Genomic DNA, 21,211 nt, shown 5'->3' on the forward strand with positions numbered 1-21,211 from the left:
TGCATAAGCTAAAGGGTCACTCTTCCATGACATTTGGGTGCATGTCACAGTGCCCAGTACATCTGAGCAGTTGAGACCCCTACTGGGACTTCACGTCCTGTTGTTCCAAATTTCCCTTCCTGCTCCAATCTGATAAACCAACAGTTACAAAAGCATGGTTTCCCACTGACTATGGCGCTGTGCACTGCCCTGCTGAACACCCACATTCCTTGATTTACCTTAAAAATCTGCATGTAGCGTTTGTTACTAACAAAACCAAAATGAGGAATTTAGGCTGGAGGTGGGAAGGTTGAGCTGTTCATTTAATTAGAAACACTTACCCTTCCTTTTTAAAGCAACCTCCTGAGAAAAGCAGCGGAGTTTTGATTTAGCAAGAGAAAATAATAGTCAAGCAGTATCGACAAATTAATTATTTAAACATATTCCATTCCAAGTAATTTCTTACTTCCTGGAGGTTTTTGTCAGTTGTTTTTGTTTTAAAGACAAAATAACACTTGCTCATTTTTAAAAATTCAAACAATACAGAAGTGTATAAAATAAAAAGTATAATGTAAAAAGTGAAAGTCTTTTCTCACTTTCCCTCATCTCACTGCCCAGAGGTTATCACTCTATAATTAAGCAAATATCTAAACATATATACATAAATGTTACATATAGAGTTGCTTACTCAAAAAATAGAGTTTATTCAACATTTGCACTGTAACTTGTTTTTTCTCACTTTACCATACAGTATGGACTTTCTTCCTGTCATTCCATGATTCTTCCAAAAGAATGCAATTTTATTTTTTGATCAGTGGTGAAATAGCAACCAAAGGTGTAACTACATGAACATGGACAGCTAGCCTGCCACAAGAAATTCCAGCTTTAGTTCTTGTGCAGGACTAAATTTTCAACAGGTTATACTGGGGAAAGTGGAAACTTTAGAACAAAGCTGAGTGAACAGTATTTCCTAGGCTGTGGACAAACGTGGGGGATTTCATTACTTCCAAATGCCCAATTTTTCTACTAAGAGAGGATAAACGCTTTCAATTACGTGAATTCCCATCAGGCAGACAACAATAGCATGGACATGATTCTATAGCTCTTGAGCAATAAAAAGTATATCACAGACGGAGAACGGGACAAAGAGAAACAGCTCTGCCTCCGTAATAAGGTAGAGAGTTAGGATCGTTATCCGCAAAATACTCCTGAGGCACATTAACTGAAAATTTTAAGCAAATAAGTGGTACACTATTTCTCAGTGATTTACAAGACTTCCGTAGAAAATTCTAGTGTAATCCATGCTGCTGGTGCATATCTGAAGTCTCTAACTGATTCAGGTGCATTCTTTGTATTTCTTCTTTTTTTTTTTTTTTTTTTTTTTTTTGCCCTTCAAACTTTTCCCTCTCTGATCTGAACACTTTCACTTTCTTCTTTTTTTGCTCAGAAACAACTGAAATAGGCAACCTAATCATCTTCAGATCTAATTTGAGGTGCAGAGGGACTTCTAGACTCTTCATCTCTCTAACCTTTTTTTGCCTCCCATTATGACAGAATCTTTGTGAAAAAAATAGACTCAATCTGATTTACAATAGCAAAATTATATACATAACTAATCAATGATATCAAAAACACTGTCTGATGCAAGAGGGAGGAGATATGGGGATATATGTATATGTATAGCTGATTCACTTTGTTATAAAGCAGAAACTAACACACCATTGTAAAGCAATTATACTCCAATAAAGATGTTTAAAAAAAAAGTCTGAGATTATCTATATTGGTTTAATTCTTCTTTGCTTTGTACATATTAACTTAATCATGTACCCCATCACCTCTTGGAAAGAATTGGTCAATTATAAGATTCCTCTTCAGATAGTTTAATTTTGACCTTTTTCACTTATATTTATCAATTATATTTGATTATTTATATTAAATTAAATATAACAGTTAAATTATATATTAGTTACAGTTATATATCAATTATATTTAATAACTGGACTGCTATAAAACAGTCAAAATTATGCCTGTCTTTGTTACTGATAATTAAGATTTTAATGCTGCATAATAAATATTTCTAGAGTGTTTTACCTTAATTTAATAAATATTTATAATGAAATCTCTTCCAAACAAAATAGTTTTTTTCCATTTTAACTGCATTAACACTCTCAGTTCAGCTCTTAGAAAAGTGTAGCAAGTGTTGTGTAATATTTTCTAACTTATAAATGAAAAGTTAAGAGCACATAATGTTGAAGTGACTTGTCCTGGATCTACTAGAATGTCACCACATAAGTTAGAGTCACAAATCATCAGAATTGGTTTTTGAGGCAAAGAACTTCCATCTTAACTCACCTATCTTTCCCCTGTCCTTGTACCCTTCTATTTTATCCAGGTTAATACAACCTGACTTATACCACCTATCTTCAGTGTTTTTCTTTAAAACTTTTCCATAGACCATCATGCCATCATATTTATCAAGATCTTATTTTCCTATTGTTCAAAGAAGTCTTAAAAACTCATTTTCTCTGAAGCTTATTGATTGATGGGAATGTAGACATAAATAGCTAACTCTTTATGTGGACATTTTATAAGAACCTTGTTATGGACTGAATGTTGTGTTCCCTGAAAGTTCATATTTTGAAGTCCTACCTGGCAATGTGATGACATTTGGAAGTGGAGTCTTTGGGAAGTAATAAGGATGAGGTCATAAGGGTGGTGTCCTCATGAAGGGATCAGTGCCCTTATAAGAAAAGGAAGCACACAAAGAAGAGGTCACATAAGGAGAAAGAGAGATGGTGGCCATCAGCAAGTCAGGAAGAGGGCTTCACCAAGAACCAAATATGCCAGAACCTTGATCTTGGACTTCTTGGCTTCCAGAACCATCCAAAAAATATCTGTTGTTTAAGCCACCCAGTCTATGGTACTTTGCTATAGGCACCTGAGATGACAGAGACAAACCTCAAACTTGGTTGTTGTCCCAGACTGAACAACTAATCTACCCTCTGCCTGTCTCAAACTATTTTCCCTTCAGTGTTCTCTATTACTATGTGCCGCCCCCCACATTCCATTACTTTCAACCTAGAAATGCACTGTCCATTCAATCAATCACCAAGCCTGTCAATTATAGATCCTAAATGCTCCCTGTCATTCCGTTACTCACAATTTCAACTGCCATTATGGCAACCCATAGGAGAAATAAAGATGGTATCTATGCAACAGTGTATGTTAAGAACTATATATTGATGGGGCTATTATTAGTACAAGTGCTGCTAAATGAATTAACCTGTTGGCTTAGGCTGTTTGGAATTGTCCATTTAAATGTTGGGGAAAATCTACCCCAAACTAAGAGTTTAAGTCTGGGTAATTTATGCTGAGCTGTTCCTTCTGATAGCAATTAGCCAGAGTTCAACCACTTCTTGGCAAAACATCTAGTCAAGAAAAATAAATTTGTGACACCAGTACCAAAAAAGTGGGCTTGTCTTCTATTTCCTATAACAAGATGGAATGTGTTATTTGCATAGCAGTTATACTAAGTGCTCGAGTATAAGCTTAAGAAGAAGTCAGTACAATCTTATCTGATACCACTGAAAACATGGACTTATTGGTCTACTAGATTATAAGCTTTGCAATATCAAAGACCTTGACTTTTTGTCCATTGCATCATTAGCAGTTAACACCAGGCATAGCATGTAATTACGGCTCAGTAAATATTTTCTGAATGCATGCATAGCTCTGTTGTCTCTTCATTTTATGGTTATATTGTGAGGTAAAATCCAAAGGATCAATAATAGTTCTAAATCAAGGTAATAGTTTGAATCACAATTATTTCTAGCTATGAAATTAAATGCTATTGAAAAAAATCAATGGCATTGAGAATGGATTTAAGTTTTCTGGACGAATTTTTCAAGTTGATAAACTCCATGTAACATAGCAAGTAAGGATTAATGTGTCCAAAACTTACGTTTTCTTCGCAGTGGAAACTGCTGGTGCCAACCCAAAATCCATTTCCTTCAGTTTAATGGAATCTCAATTTAAATTGTGCATCCCCCCAACCTCACCACCAACAATCCCAGCTTCAGAGGGAGATTCCAATTAATCCAAGCTAGTCCACTGGTCAAGGGGTGAGTACACCACTTAAATTGAAGGGAAACAACTAACATTCCATGCTTTTAGGAAGAGTTTTTCTCTGTCCCCTTATTGATGTGAACAAGAAAACATTACTCCACAGGCTGTTGACATCAATTTTTTGACAGTACGGTGACCCAGTCTCAGGGTGAAGTGGACGGATGGGAAATGACAGAGCAGAAGTTGTAAAGGACCTGAGACTTTGATGACACGATTAAGCCAGTGACCCAACCAACTGTGGATTCCACCACTCATGTGGAATCTGTTATGTGAGATAAATTTTCTAATTGTGTAAACCAGTTTGAATTTTCTGCTAAAATACCTCCTAACTGATATTTCCCTTATAAAAGATAGTTTTTTGAGAAAAGAACTGATACAGGTTTTTGGAGGAATGCTCAAAATACTAATCAGTCTTTAATGTTACTGAGGGAAGGATTTACCATTTAAAGATAAACTTGATCTTGCTTTTTATTTATACTGAGAAAACTATCCCTGTAAGAGTAGTAGAGAAAGTAGATATTGAAAGAATGAACATGTATTCATTTTTTTCCTTATTCAACAAATATTTATTCAACCAGTTCTTGTTTATGTACCTTATAAACTATTTCATTTGATACCCAAAAAAACTCTATGAAGTAAATACCATTAACCATGTTTTAGAAAAGAAAACTAAACTTATAGAGGTTAAACAACTTGACTTAATATCATGGAATCCCTAGGAACCAGGACCAGATCCTGCAACCGTCTAACTTCAAAATCCAACTACTCCCCGCAGCCCTGCATTGCCCTCCATAATTAGGTTTGGCAAAAATTGGGTCTAATACCAAATTTGGAAAGCTTATAGTAAAAATGGTATATATCCATTTATACAGTGTGTGTACACCACTGTAAACTGGTAAAGACATTTTGGAAATAATAAATGGTAAGAGTATACACACGTGTGTGTGCACACACACATACACATCTATATCTATCTAATGTATCCATGTATATTCTTAGATATAGCAACCTTATTCCTGGGAATTTGTCCTCAGAAAATAGTTCAGTAGAAGGGAAAATTATGTAGATGCTTTTGGGAGGAGCAGTTATTATATTTTAAATTGGAGGAAATTTTTCAAATTCTAAAAATAATAAAATAGTTGAAAAAATTCTGGGGTGGAATGTTATAATAAGCTATTATGCATATATAGCAAGTAATTATTAACACTGTAGAAACATTGGAAAGGTTTCTTAATACCATTGTAAGTCAAAGAGCATAATGCAAATCATATGTCTTCTATTTTAAAATAAAACATAAATGCATATGAACAGACCAGAGTGGAATCCACACCAAAAAAAAAAAAAAAAAAAAATTAAAATAGATCATGATTAACATGGTGGGATTTTGCAGGGGTTTAAATTCTTTATTCTTTTGTGCTGTTTATAGCTAAACTTCTTTTATTTATATGTGATCTACTATTACAAATAGATTTTAAACAATTTGGGAGTCAAACCATTTTCTGGAAACTTAAAGTTGCTAGTAACTAGCTGATCATACTTTAGCTTGGAAACATAGTTGGCTCTCATCAAAGGGATCCCCAGTGGGCTATAGATTTCAATCATTCATCACCAATAGAAATTTACATCTTTTAAGTCCTCTAGAAATAGCAACAACTGAGAAAAAGTATACTAAAACAGTGTTCAGCATTGCACCTGAGAGATGAGCCCAAAACCTTTCACTGGTATTTATTTTAAGACATGTTTTGAATAGACAGATTATTTATACAAAGATCTAACCTCAGTAAGGTTGGGGTAGCTTCAACTGATTTTATTTGCTGTGGAGCCCTGACAAATATATGAGGGTTTTTTGGTTTGGGATGTCTCTTTTCCTACCAGTGTACAGTACCTGATTTCTAAGGCAAATGACAATCAGACAGGTTTCAACAAATCTAGCATCTGAAGACATCAAAATGATAATTTTAAATTATAGGATCTTTAACTTCCTCATTGCCATAACCTCACTGGTGTGTGTGTTTGTGTGTGTGTGTGTGTGTGTGTGTGTAAATACAGTGGACACACACATGCAGTCAGAGTCAAGACCAGGGATACTGAAGATCAGAATACATTTAATAGTAAATCATCACTTCTAAAGGGTGTAAAATGACTATAATGGTTGCTCTTCAGTAAGAAATGAAAGTAAATATTTCCTTAGATTCCCAGAGGCTGCCATTCAATACTATAAGCTTTCGTTAATAAACAAATTTGATCAGATCTTTTCTTCTGGGGTTCAAGCAGCCATGCTTGGAGAGATGCCTTGTGCAAATAAACTTGAAAGACCAGATTTTCCAATGAAGTCTTGGCAAAACTATTGACAATTCAGACATTCAAATCTACCCAAAAGAGGATAACAAGATAATAAAATGTTCCAGAATCTGCAGGATTGGGATGCAAGTTAATAGTTGTATCCATACATTAAAGCGCACTAACGTACTCTTCTTAGGAAAAATGGATCAAAATATGGAGAACTATGTTCTTTCCACATAGCTCAGAATCTCCTAGACTTATACTCTGATGTTAACTAGAATACCAGTGACCAACCCAGCTTGTCACTACCTAAGGTTCTTTGATAAATAGAAAAGCACAAGGCAAACAAAAGTTTGGACCATCCTCCTTGGTTTTATAAGAGTCAGGCGGGGGCGGAGTCAAGATGGCAGTGTGGGAAGACACGGAGTTAGCATCTCCCTACAGCTAGGGCACCTGCCGGCCGCTGGTGAAAGACGCTGATGCCCAAGGAGATGGGAGGAACCCCAAAGTGAACCAGTGGCTTGCGGGATCTTGGTTCATGAGACCAGGGTCGGGCCGAAGCTCCTGTGGTGGGAGCTCCGAGTCCGAACCACTGGACTGACAGAGAAACTCAGACCCCAGGGAATATTCATCGGAGTGAGGTCTCACAGAGTTACTTATCTCAGCACCAAGACCCAGCTCTACCCAGCAGCCTACAAACCCCAGTGTTGGAAGCCTCAGGCCAAACAACTAATAAAACAGGAACACAATCCCACTCATAAAAAATTTTTTAAAAAAATGAGACGGCAAAAAAATATGTCACAGATGAAGGAGCAAGGTAAAAACTTACAAGACCAAATAAGTGATGAGGAAATAGGCAATCTACCTGAAAAAGAATTCAGAGTAATGATAGTAAAGATGATCCAGAATCTCGGAAATAGCATGGAGGCATGGATTGAGAAAATACAAGAAATGTTTAACAAAGATTTAGAAGAACTAAAGAACAAACAAACAGAGATGAACAACATAATAACTGAAATGAAAAATACACTAGAAGGAATCAATAACAGAATAACTGAGGTAGAAGAACAAATAAGTGAGCTGGAAGACAAAATGGTGGAAATAACTGCTGAGGAGCAGAAAAAAGAAAAAAATGAAAAGAATTGAAGACAACCTCAGAGACTTCTGGGACTACACTAAACACACCAACATTCGAATTAGAGGGGTCCCAGATAAAGAAGAGAAAAAGAAAGGGTATGAGAAAATATTTGAAGAGATTATAGTTGAAAACTTCTCTAACATGGGAAAGGAAATAGTCACCCAACTCCAGGAAGCACAGGGAGTCCCATACAGGATAAACTCTAGGAAAAACACACCAAGACACATATTAATCAAACTAACAAAAATTAAATTCAAAGAAAAAATATTAAAAGCAGCAAGGGAAAAGCAACAAATAACATACACGGGAATCCCCATAAAGTTAACAGCTGATCTTTCAGCAGAAACTCTGCAAGCCAGAAGGGAGTGGCAGGACATACTTAAAACGATGAAAGGGAAAAACCTACAACCAAGATTATTCTGCCAAGCAAGGATCTCATTCAGATTCGACGGAGAAATTAAAACCTTTACAGAAAAGCAAAAGTTAAGAGAATTCAGCACCACCAAACCAGCTTTACAACAAATGCTAAAGGAACTTCTCTAAGCGGGAAACACAAGAGAAGAAAAAGACCCACAAAAACAAACCCAAAACAATTAAGAAAATGGTAATAGGAACATACATATCGATAATTACCTTAAGTGTAAATGGATTAAATGCTCCAACCAAAAGACACAGACTGACTGAATGGATACAAAAACAAGACCCATATATATGCCATTTACAAGAGACCCACTTCAGACCTAGGGACACATACCGACTGAAAGTGAAGGGATGGAGAAACATATTCCATGCAAGTGGAAATCAAAAGAAAGCTGGAGTAGCAATACTCGTATCAGATAAAATAGACTTTAAAATAAAGATTGTTACAAGAGATAAGGATCAATCCAAGAAGAAGATATAAAATTATAAATATTTATGCACCCAAGATAGGAGCACCTCAATACAGAAGGCAAATGCTAACAACCATGAAAGGAGAAATTGACAGTAACACAATAATAGTAGGGGACTTTAACACCCCACTTACACCAATGGACAGATCATCCAAACAGAAAATAAATAAGGAAACACAAGCTTTAAATGACACAATAGACCAGATAGATCTAATTGATATTTATAGAACATTCCACCCAAAAGTGGCAGAATACACTTTCTTCTCAAGTGCACATGGAACATTCTCCAGGATAGATCACATCTTGGGTCACAAATCAAGTCTCAAAAACTTTAAGAAAATTTAAATTGTAACAAGCATCTTTTCTGACCACAATGCTATGAGATTGGAAATCAATTACAGGGAAAAAAACTGTAAAAAACACAAATACATGGAGGCTAAACAGTGTACTACTAAATAACCAAGAGATCACTGAAGAAATCAAAGAAGAAATAAAAAAATACATAGAAACAAATGACAACAAAAACACGTCGACCCAAAACCTATAGGACACAGCAAAAGCAGTTCTAAGAGGGAAGTTTATAGCAATACAAGCTCACCTCAAGAAACAAGAAAAATCTCAAATAAACAATCTAACCCTACACTTAAAACAACTAGAGAAAGAAGAACAAAGAAAACCCAAAATCAGTAGAAGGAAAGAAATCATAAAGATCACAGCAGAAATAAATGAAATAGAAATGAAGAAAACAATAGCAAAAATAAATAAAACTAAAAGCTGGTTCTTTGAAAAGATAAAGAAAATTGATAAACCCTTAGCCAGACTCATCAAGAAAAAAAGAGAGGGGATGCAAATCAAAAAAATTAGAAATGAAAAAGGAGAAATCACAATTGACACTGCAGAAATACAAAGGATTATAAGAGACTACTACAAACAACTATATGCCAATAAAATGGACACCCACGAAGAAATGGACAAATTCTTGGAAAGGTACAATTTCCCAAAACTGAACCAGGAAGAATTAGAAAATATAAACAGATGTATCACAAGTAATGAAATTTAAACTGCGATTAAAAATCTTCCAGCTAACAAAAGTCCAGGACCAGATGGCTTCACAGGTGAATTCTGTCAAACATTTAGAGAAGAGCTAACACTGATCTTTCTCGAACTCTTCCAAAAAATTGCAGAGGAAGGAACACTCTCAAACTCATTCTACAAGGCCACCATCACCCTGATACCAAAACCAGAAAAAGATATCACAAAAAAAGAAAATTACAGACCAATATCACTCATGAATATAGATGAAAAAATCCTCAACAAAATACTAGCAAACAGAATCCAACAGCACATTAAAAAGATCATACACCATGATGAAGTGGGGTTTATCCCAAGAATGCAAGATGCTTCAATATACGGAAATCAATCAATGTGATACACCACATTAACAAATTAAGGAATAAAAACCATATGATCATCTCAGTAGAAGCAGAAAAAGCTTTTGACAAAATTCAACACCCATTTATGATTAAAAACTCTCCAGAAAATAGGCATAGAGTGAACATACCTCAACATAATAAAGGCTATATATGACAAACCCACAACAAGCATCATTCTCAATGGTGAAAAACTGAAAGCATATCCACTAAGATCAGGAACAAGACAAGGATGTCCACTCTCGCCACTCTTATTCAACATAGTTTTGGAAGTCCTAGCCACAGAAATAAAAGGAATACAAATTGGAAAAGAAGAAGTAAAACTGTCACTGCTTGCCAATGACATGATAGTATACATAGAAAATCCTAAAGATGCCACCAGAAAACTACTAGAACTAATCAATGAATTTGGTAAGGTTGCAGGATACAAAATTAATGCACAGAAATCTCTGGCATTCCTATACACCAACAACGAAAAATCAGAAAGAGAAATTAAGAAACACTCCCATTTACCATTGCAACAAAAGGAATAAAATACCTAGGAATAAACCTGCCTAAGGAAGCCAAAGACTTGTACTCAGAAAACTATAAAACACTGATGAAAGAAACCAAAGATGACATAAACAGATGGAGAAATATACCATGTTCTTGGATTGGAAGAATCAATATTGTGAAAATTACTATACTACCCAAAGCAATCTACAGATTCAATACAATCCCTATCAAACTACCAATGGCATTCTTCACAGAATTAGAACAAAAAATTTTACAACTCGTATGGAAACACAAAAGACCCTGAATAGCCAAAGCAATCTTGAGAAAGAAAAACGGAGTTGTAGGAATCAGGTGCCCCAACTTCAAACTATACTACAAAGCTATAGTAATCAAGACAGTATGGTACTGGCACAAAAACAGAAATATAGATCAATGGTACAGGATAGAATGCCCAGAGATAAACCCATGCACATATAGGCACCTAATTTATGACAAAGGAGGCAAGAACATACAAGGGAGAAAAGACAGCCTCTTCAATAAGTGGTGCTGGGAAAAGAGGACAGCTACATGTAAAAGAATGAAATTAGAACACTCCTTAACACCATACACAAAAATAAACTCAGAATGGATTAAAGACCTAAATGTAAGACCGGACACTATAAAACTCTTAGAGGAAAACATAGGAAAAACACTCTATGACATAAATCACAGCAAGATCTTTTTTGACCCACCTACTAGAGAAACAGAAATAAAAACAAAAATAAACAAATGGGGCTTAATTAAACTTAAAAGCTTTTGCACAGCAAAGGAAACCATAAACAAGACAAAAAGACAACTCTTAAAATGGAAGAAAATATTTGCAAATGAAACAACAGACAAAGGATTACTCTCCAAAATATACAAATAGCTCATGGATCTCAATATCAGAAAAACAAATAATCCAGTTTAAAAATGGGTGGAAGACCTAAATAGATATTTCACCAAGGAAGACATACAGATGGACAAGATGCACATGAAAAGATGTTCAACATCACTAACTATTAGAGAAATGCAAATCAAAACTACAATGACATAACACCTCACACTGGTCAGAATGGCCATTATCCAAAAATCTAGAAACAATAAATGCTGGAAAGGGTGTGGTGAAAAGGGAACCCTCCTGCACTGTTGGTGGGAATGTAAATTGGTACAACCACTGTGGAAAACAGTATGGAGGTTGCTTAAAAAACTAAAAATAGAATACCATATGACCCAGCAATCCCACTACTGGGCACATACCCTGAGAAAACCATAATTCAAAAAGAGACATGTACCACAATGTTCATTGCAGCACTATTTACAATAGCCAGGACATGGGGCCAACCAAAATGTCCATCGACAGATGAATGGAGAAAGAAGATGTGGCACATATATACAATGGAATATTACTCAGCCATAAAAAGAAATGAAATTGAGTTATGTGTAGTGAGACGGATGGACGTAGAGTCTGTCATACAGCGTGAAGTAAGTCAGAAAGAGAAAACAAATACCGTACGCTAACGCATACATATGGAATCTTAAAAAAAAAATGGTACTGATGAACCTAGTTGCAGGGCAGTAATAAAGAGGTAGACATAGAAAATGGACTTGAGGACATGGGGTGGGACGGTGAAGCTGGGGCAAAGTGAGAGTAGCATTGACATATATACACTACCAAATGTAAAATAGTTGACTGGTGGGAAGCAGCGGCATAGCACAGGGAGATCAGCTTGGTGCTTTGTAATGACCTAGAGGGGTGGGATAGGGAGGGTGGGAGGGAGGCTCAAGAGGGAGGGGATGTGGGGACATGTGTATGCATATGGCTGATTCTCTTTGTTGTGCAACAGAAACTAACACAGTATCGTGAAGCAATTATACTCCAATAAAGATCTATTTTAAAAAAAAGAGGCTTAACAATATTTTTATTTTGAAATAATTTCAGATTTTAAATGAAATTTTGAAAAAATAGTACAAAATATTCCCACATATGTTTTACCTAGATTCCCCAAATGTTAACAATTTATCACACTTACTTTTTCATTCTATCATTCTCACTCTCATTCTATCTATCTACTTATCTATCTACCTATTTATTCTTTTTTCCTGTGACATTTGAGAGTAAGTTGCCAACATCAGGATGTACGTCCTCAAAACAGGTTATTTTATTTTACTTAACCACAGTACTCGGATCAAAATCAGTAAGTTCATACAGATACAATAGTGTTGTCTAACCTATAGACCTTATTCAGATTTTACCAATTGTTTTACAAATGCCCACTTTCTGATTCAATATCCAATGCAAATTCACACTTGCATTAGTTGTCATGTCTCTTTAGCCTCTTTTAATCTGGAACAGTTCATGATCTTGACAATTTTGAAGAGTTCCAGCCAGCTACTTTGTAGACTATCTCTCAATCTGGGTTTTTCTTTTTTTGTTTTGTTTTGTTTTAATATTGTTTATTAGTACAGTAACAAATGCAGATTTAAGTAGTCCTCAACACAGAACCAACCCACTGAACAACTCGTATTCCACGCCTTACATTTAACAGCTTAAGGTATTTTACTACAGGTTTTCACAAGTCCTGAAGCAAACCTCTATCTTTTCATAAGAAAGTAGATTGGCATATAAAATAAAATACATAACTACTCATTTCCTATATGGTGTCGTATAGCCATGTGTCCATTTTATATATATGAGATGACAGTCTCTAAAAGCTGTTAAATATCAATGTTCCCTTCCAAGAAGGGAAAACAAATTCCAATTTTTTAAAACAAAAATCTGTATAGTCTTGGAAGGACTTGACATAAATGGCCATGTGTGTAACCTGTACAAATTAAGCTGTTTCAAATTACAGACTACAAGCAACTGAACCCAAATATCTATTCTTCTCTGTGCTGCATTTCAGCTAATATTGCAGAACTAATGACAGTTTTAAACGTTGCTATTACCAATTCTGTCTACTGTAGCAAGATACCTTAAGTTACAACAAAATCTTAGGAAATAAGACTGAATAATATCTGTTATAGAAATACCCTACTCTTTACCAACTCCCACCCTCCTCTACCCCATCAAAATCATAAGCAGCTCTCTCTGTGACAGACAAATAATGTAAAGAATTGTGAAAACCCAATTTATGTAGCGTACCCCTTGGTCCACTGTCTGGCCATTCTGTCATGTTCTGCTCTGTTGGTCATATACTGAGTGGCAATACTTCCCACCAAGGGGTCGGCAGGATTACGGTCTGTAAGAAGTGAGCAGATACAAAGAAGGACTTTAGATATTGTTAGTGCTGGGCTCCAGTTATCCTTCAATATATCCAAGCAAATAACTCCTTGACTTAATACTACAAGGGATAGATTCTTGTCCGAAATGCAACCTTCGGAGGCTTGAAGGGATATTCTGGTGTAAAAGTGATATCAAGGAAGAATACACCACCCTCATACACGGACCCTGGAGGCCCTAGGATGGTTGATCTCCATTTATAGATGTTATCGCCTTTGGGACCAGCACTGCAGTTGGGTGGAGGGTCTAAAGTGATGTCCGCCAGCTCCTTCTGAATCCTCTTGGCGCTCGTGGAGAGGGGTTTGGAGTTTTTGCTCGTGCTGACCTTACTCTCCTTCTTCTTGGGGGTGTTTGTTTCTCGGTTTGCTGGTTGGAGGACGAAGATGAGGAGGAGCTGGGGCTGGCCCTCGAATTTTCATCCGCAGAGCGACCCCCCCCCCCACCCACCCACCCATCCGGCAAACAGCCCCTCTCTTTGTGTCTGGCTGCTTTGCTGCAGCTGGGCCTGGCCACTCGTGTCTCTCTGTCGCTGGGAGAGAAGTCGAAGGGCAGCAACAGCAACTATTAAACAGGCAGTGGCTTCTCCCCCCAGCCACACACGGGGGTACACCCTGCTCCTCCTCCCCCCCTCCCCGCCCCTCCCACACCGGCCCGGTCCCACCCACGCGGGCTCCCCTCCCCCAGGGAGACGGGCGCGAGCAGCCCTCGGGGGGACCCCAGGAAGCCCGGCCCCCTCCTGATCCAGGACGCTGGGCCCAGGGGGCGAGGGCTGTGAATTTTCTCTCAAGTGGCCTGGAGACCGTCCTGGGTTTTTCTGATGTTTCCTTTGTCTAGATTCAGGTTATGCATTTTGGGCAGGAACATCACAGAAATGATGTTGTGCGTCATTTGTGCGTCTGCATTTGTGCGTCTGCTTTGTGCGTCACCCATGCCAGTTTGCCTCATTACTGATGACATCACCTTTGATCACTTGGATAAGGTGGTGTCTGACTCGATCTCTTCCTCTCCGTAAAGTTAATATTGTCCCTTCCCAATTAAAAAGTATCTTGTGTGGCAGTACTACAAAGCTATAAAGAATATCCTGTTTCTCATCATATTTTTCCTTCTTAGTTTTAGCATCCGTTGATAATTCTTGCTTGAAACAAATACTGCTCCATGCTCTCCACGTCTTACCTCCTTCCTGCACACACAGCTGAAATACAGTTCCTAGCCCTCTTCCTCAGAGGGACAATACAACTTGTTCTAGCCCATAAACTCTGACTGCAGGTGGTGTATGTCCCTTCCTGGTTTGGCCCCCAAATGTCTCATATTATCCTACAAGGTCTTTGTCAGTCGATTGCATGCATAAGATCTAGGAAAGGACTCCAAGAAGTCTTTGGTCATTGTGGAGCCACTAAAACCTTAAATCTAAGCCATTCAGGGAGTCCTGTGAGCCTGGATGGGGGAAATGTATTTTCATGAATTTTAACTGGACCTTAGCATTCCCTGTATTTATGAATGTGGTCAGTGGTTACAACAGTGTTAGCAAAATGTGCCTTTGTCTCCCATAGAAATCACAGATATTTCATATCACATTACACTTGATGCAGATATCTTGAAATATATTTACCTGTCATTATTTTGTCATTAACTTTGAATTTTGGTTACTAGTTCTTTTTTTTTCTTTTCCACATTTACAAACACTATTCTTAGAGGAGGCCCATAGGCATCACCAGACTGCTAAAGGGCTCCAAGACATAAAATAGGGTAAGTTGGATGGAGCTGATTCCTGAGTCACCACTTGGTGGGGAGCCATCGGGAAAGCAGGTGGGGAGTATTTGCATTAGAATTTGTGTGTGAGAGAGAAATAAGCCACTGAGATTTATGATGTTATTTGTTCAGCAATTATCCTGTTCAGACTAACAGAAAGAATTAAGTCACAAATTTGGAAATTAACATACATGGGAAGATAGTTGAAGCCATGGGATCAGACGTGATAATTGAAGAAGGAGAAAGAAAAAGAAGCCAAGTGCTGAACTTTGGGTAAATATTACATTTTGAAAAAGAAAACAAAACAAACAAACAAAAAAAAAACTGTTAAGGAAGCAGACAGAATAGAAGAAATGCAATAGTAGAAAGACAACCAGAAATATATGGGGCAAGAAATTATAGAAATGACACCATGCTTTAATTCCTCAGATGTCTTCATATAGAAAGTCCTTATATGTGGTCTCTGCTAAAAAGATAAGAAACGAAAATATTTGGGGTAGGTTTTCTGAAATATACCTAGAAATTTGCTAAATGACAGGTATAGTACTTCTCCAAGTCTAGTTTCTTTAGCTATAAAAAAATTGCTATTCAGATTAGAAGAGTTAATAAAAGCAAACACATGCAAAAGAATCTTGTACAGCTTCTGACGTGTACCTGTCCTAAATAAAATTGTCTCTTTCTCTCCTCAAACCTTCTCCTCTACCATTTCACAGACTATCCTAGAATTTAAGAAGTAAAGAGTACATTAAGAAAACTGTAAACATTCTGAGTCAAAAGCATTGGTATTAGACTTATTATACTAGTTACACTATGAATATTCTACCTATAAAACTAAAACAAGCAAAATCATGATTAGAATTCAACCAGCACCTTGAGATTCTATTTGGGAGACAGACTGAGTGATAATTACAGAAAAGAGAGGCTGTGATTTTAAAATGCCACTCGCAGAGTATCAAGAAAACACACCACAATTTGATGGGGTTTTGTAGCAGGGGGTTCTCATGAGCTACAAAAATGCACATTGGGTACTGGCACAAAAACAGAAATACAGATCAATGAAACAGGATAGAAAGCCCAGAGATAAACCCACACACATATGGTCACCTTATCTTTGATAAAGGAGGCAAGAATATACAATGGAGAAAAGACAGCCTCTTCAATAAGTGGTGCTGGGAAAACTGGACAGCTACATGTAAAAGAATGAAATTAGAACACTCCCTAACACCATACACAAAAATAAACTCAAAACGGATTAAACACCTAAATATAAGGCAAGACACTATAAAACTCTTAGAGGAAAACATAGGCAGAACACCCTATGACATACATCACAGCAAGATCCTTTTTGACCCAGCTCCTAGGGAAATGGAAATAAAAACAAAAATAAACAAATGGGACCTAATGAAACTTAAAACCTTTTGCATAGCAAAGGAAACCATAAACAAGACAAAAAGACAACCCTGAAAATGGGAGAAAATATTTGCAAATGAAGCAACTGACAAAGGATTAATCTCCAAAATATACAGGCAGCTCATGCAGCTCAGTATCAAAAAAACAAACAACCCAATCCAAAAATGGGCAGAAGACCTAAATAGACATTTCTCCAAAGAAGATATACAGGTTGCCAACAAACACATGAAAGGATGCTCAACATCACTAACCACTAGAGAAATGCAAATCAAAACTACCATGAGGTATCACCTCACACCGGTCAGAATGGCCATCATCTAAAAATCTACAAACAATAAATGCTGGAGAGGGTGTGGAGAAAAGGGAACCCTCTTGCACTGTTGGTGGGAATGTAAATTGATACAGCCACTATGGAGAACTGTATGGAGGTTCCTTAAAAAACTAAAAATAGAACTACCATACGACCCAGCAGTCCCACTACTGGGCATATACCCTGAGAAAACCATAACTCAAAAAGGGGCATGTACCACAATGTTCACTGCAGCTCTATTTACAATAGCCAGGACATGGAACAAACCTAAATGTCCATCGACAGATGAATGGACAAAGAAGATGTGGCACATATATACATGGAATATTATTCAGCCATAAAAAGAAACGAAATTGAGTTATGTGTAGTGAGGTGGATGGACCTAAGGACTGTCATACAGAGTGAAGTAAGTCAGAAAGAGAAAAACAAATACCGTATGCTAACACATATGTATATGGAATCTAAAAAATGGTTCTAAAGAACCTAGGGGCAAGACAGGAATAAGGACGCAGATGTAGAGAATGGACTTAAGGACACGGGGAGGGGGAAGGGCAAGCTGGGACGAAGTGAGAGAGTGGCATTAACATATATACACTACCGAATGTAAAATAGATAGCTAGTGGGATGCAGCCTCATAGCACAAGGAGATAAGCTCGTGCTTTGTGACCACCTAGAGGGGTGGGATAGGGAGGGTGGGAGGGAGATGTAAGAGGGAAGGGATATGGGGATATATGTATACGTATAGCTGATTCACTTTGTTATAAAGCAGAAACTAACACACCATTATAAAGCAATTATACTCCAATAAAGATGTTTAAAAAAAAAAATGCACATCGGTCCTTAGAAACCCAACTTGAATCCCTCCAATGCCTATTGCTGGTACTCCTATCTCATGTTCTCTTATCACAAACACAAAATGAAGGGGAGGGGAGGGATGCTAAAATGTTAATCCATGAACTTTAAACACGTATATATAACTTTAGCTACATGTTATTTGGTCAGTTGTTTTAATAATGGATGTGGATGTCTTAGAAAAGAAATATGAAACTCTGTATGCATTCTAAAAAATTCACTTACAAAGTTGCCTGGAAAATGAAAAAAACAGATTAACATTGCCACAGTCTTTAAAACAAAATCTACCTCTCATCTGCTTAGAAAAGTTTTATTAAGCAGCCCTTGGAATCACCATTTCCAAAATATGGATTTGAGCAAATGAAAGCGTTTTGATAAGAGTCCTTTAATTGCATCTCTTTCTTCTCTCACCTTAGAGCTGCTTTTCTTTTACCCCAAATTGAGGAATGTGCAATTTTCTAGATTAGAGGCTGAGACTGTTTTCATAATCAGCAGCCATCTATATAGAATGACAATAGAACTGAAAAGATTCTAAGCTATGCCACCAAAAAATTTTCCAAAGAATTAACTCTATGAAAAACGCCAGAATCTGAGTGACAAGTCCTAGCAACTCCTCCCTCTTACAGTTTCAGGAAGAAAGTGCTGCCATCTACAGGACGTATTTGGAACTAATGCCTACAAAAAAAGATGGAGAGAGTCTTTTGGCTTTTATAGTTGTAAACAGCTAAAAAGAAAAAAAAAAGCATGACAAAGGAGAGTAATAAAATGTGCCCGCTTTCAAATTCATTTACTAAATATATTCTACTTCTCTGTTTTCTAATCTTCAGCCACTAACCATATGTGGTTAATAAGCCCTTGAAATGTGGCTAATGTGACTGAGGAATGAGGGTTTTTTTTTAAATTTCATTTCATTTTAATTAATTCAATTGACTTCAAATTTAAAACTGACACTCAATTCAGTCATTGGAAAACTTTTAGGTATGTTTATGACAAGTTGGGTATATGAATTTACTTTTTCAACTGTAAGTTTTATGATATCTACATATAGATAAAATATGCCTGATGAAAGATGTGCTGTAAGTGAAAAATACACACAAAATTTTGAAGACTTAGTCCAAAGCCAAGGAATGTAATGTATCTCATTAATAATTTTTATATTGATAACGTTTTGAAATTATGATATTTTGGATATGTTGGATAAAATGTGTCAAGGTTAATTTCATTGGCTTCTTTTTACTTTTTAATTTGATGACTAGAAAATTTTAAGTGACACATATGACTCACATTATACTTCTATTGCACAGCACTGTTCTGATTTAAAGGCCAAAAAGAAAAGAGGTAAATGTGTTCAGTGTCTTACAGAATTACATGAAGTACTATATTATAAAATGTTCTTAGGTCCTGTGTGTTTAATTGCTATCTGGCCCCAAGATTAACAAAAAGCATGCTGTAGACACTGATATTTGTATGGATTAATAGAACACAACTTTTAGAGGAAATTATCTAACATCACTTTCAATGACCCTCATTGTGGCTGATAAATATCTAAAAATGGTAGAAATTTTAGATCTTGATGAATGTAATTGTAACTATTGATAACTGTCTATATCATGGTGAATGAACTGATGACAGAAACCACACATTTTTAAAGAAATTCCAATAAGTTTATCCTCTGTTCCATTTCTTCCATCAGTTTCCAGCATTCTATCTCCAGACTATGCATTTCAAGGACTCTACCCCAGCAATCTCCCACTGCCCTTCATTCTCACAAGTGCAGGGCACAGACTCTTCTCCGTGGTCCCTGCCTTTGTCCTTAGCTGGAAAGCAGTCCTCCATAGCATAACCATATCCTTCATGAAGGATGTCTTCTTCCAAGCCACAAAAATCATACCTCCCCTTTCTTTCTCCTCCATATCCCATCTTTAACATATTCTTCTGTTACTTAGAAAACAAAACCAACCAAACAAACAAACAAACAAAAGAAAAAACAGGCAGATGATTCAGCTGGCAGATACCCACACAAAGATAGAGAGCTTGATGTTCTTGATGTGCCGAGACTGTCCCATTTTAACCGTGAAAGTCTCACCTTGCCGCAGACCAGGAAGGATGGTCACCCTACTTGAAAGTCTCACCTTGCCGGAGACCAGGACGGTTGGTCACCCTACTTGCCAGTCTGACCTGTTGACAGCAAAGCAAGAGAGAAGCGAGCGTCATAGTTTATGCTCCAGCAACACCCCACTGCCTGTGTTTCCTGCATTTTCTAGCCTCTTTCCTTTACCACACAGCCACCTTTCTCCTTACCGCTCCCTTAACTGGCCTGATTTATGTTAATCTTTCAGGCATCATTTCCCTTCCAAATTCTTTACTCATTCCCCCAGGCTGAGGTCAGTTGTTAACACTGTATTTTAATCCTCTGTCCATCCCCCAAGGCCCCCATCGGCTGTGAGTTCCTTGAAGTCAGAACCGGAGATGACATCCATTTTTGCCTTCTTATCACCTGGTAGCTGAATTTGTGAGTGAATGAAGGTTGGTGTGTCTTAGAAAGGCACCTGAGCTTCGGGTAATTTCATGTTTTTATTTTTCTTTTAATTTTTATTGGAGTGTAGTTGATCTACAAGGTTGTGTTAGTTTCAGGTGCCCAGCAAAGTGAATCAGTTATACCTATACATCTATCCACTCTTTTTTAGATTCTTTTCCCATATAGGCCATTACAGAGGATGGAGCAGAGTTCCCTGTGCTATACAGTAGGTCCTTATTAGTTATCTATTCTATAGTTATCTATATCTATATAGCCGTGTGTATATGGCAATCCAATCTTCCAATTCATCCCTCCCCCCGCTTACCCCCTGGTAGCCGTGAGTTTGCTTTCTAGATCTGTAACTCTAATTCTGTTTTGTAGATAAGTTCATTTGTCAGACAGAGAAAGACAAATATGATATGATATCGCTTATATGTGGAAGCTTTGGGTAATTTCTTTGGCCTTCTTCAAGCTAGTTCACCTCTCTTCTGCCATAGCAACCAACAACAAACTGTTTTCAAGACTGGATGCCCATGTCTTTCTCTGCCTTGGAGAATCGTAATCAGTTCTTAGCTCCTCCAACACAGTAGATAACACTATCCTGTCACTAGCCCCTGACTGGCACCATCCCCACTGCCCTTGAGAATGAATGAAGGACAGTGGGAAATTGCTGGGGGTAGGGTCCTTGAAATATATAGTCTGGAGATAGAATGCTGGAAATTGATGGAAGA

At 37.1% G+C, this 21,211-nt stretch overlaps 1 pseudogene; it reads right to left on the reverse strand.

The window, feature by feature from the left end:
- Positions 1–13,446: 13,446 nt before the first annotated feature.
- LOC103009885 (ubiquitin-conjugating enzyme E2 E1-like) overlaps positions 13,447–21,211 on the reverse strand; it is a 37,141-nt pseudogene continuing 29,376 nt past the window's right edge.

This window comes from Balaenoptera acutorostrata, chromosome 14, assembly GCF_949987535.1.
Source record: "Balaenoptera acutorostrata chromosome 14, mBalAcu1.1, whole genome shotgun sequence".
NCBI lineage: Eukaryota > Metazoa > Chordata > Mammalia > Artiodactyla > Balaenopteridae > Balaenoptera > Balaenoptera acutorostrata.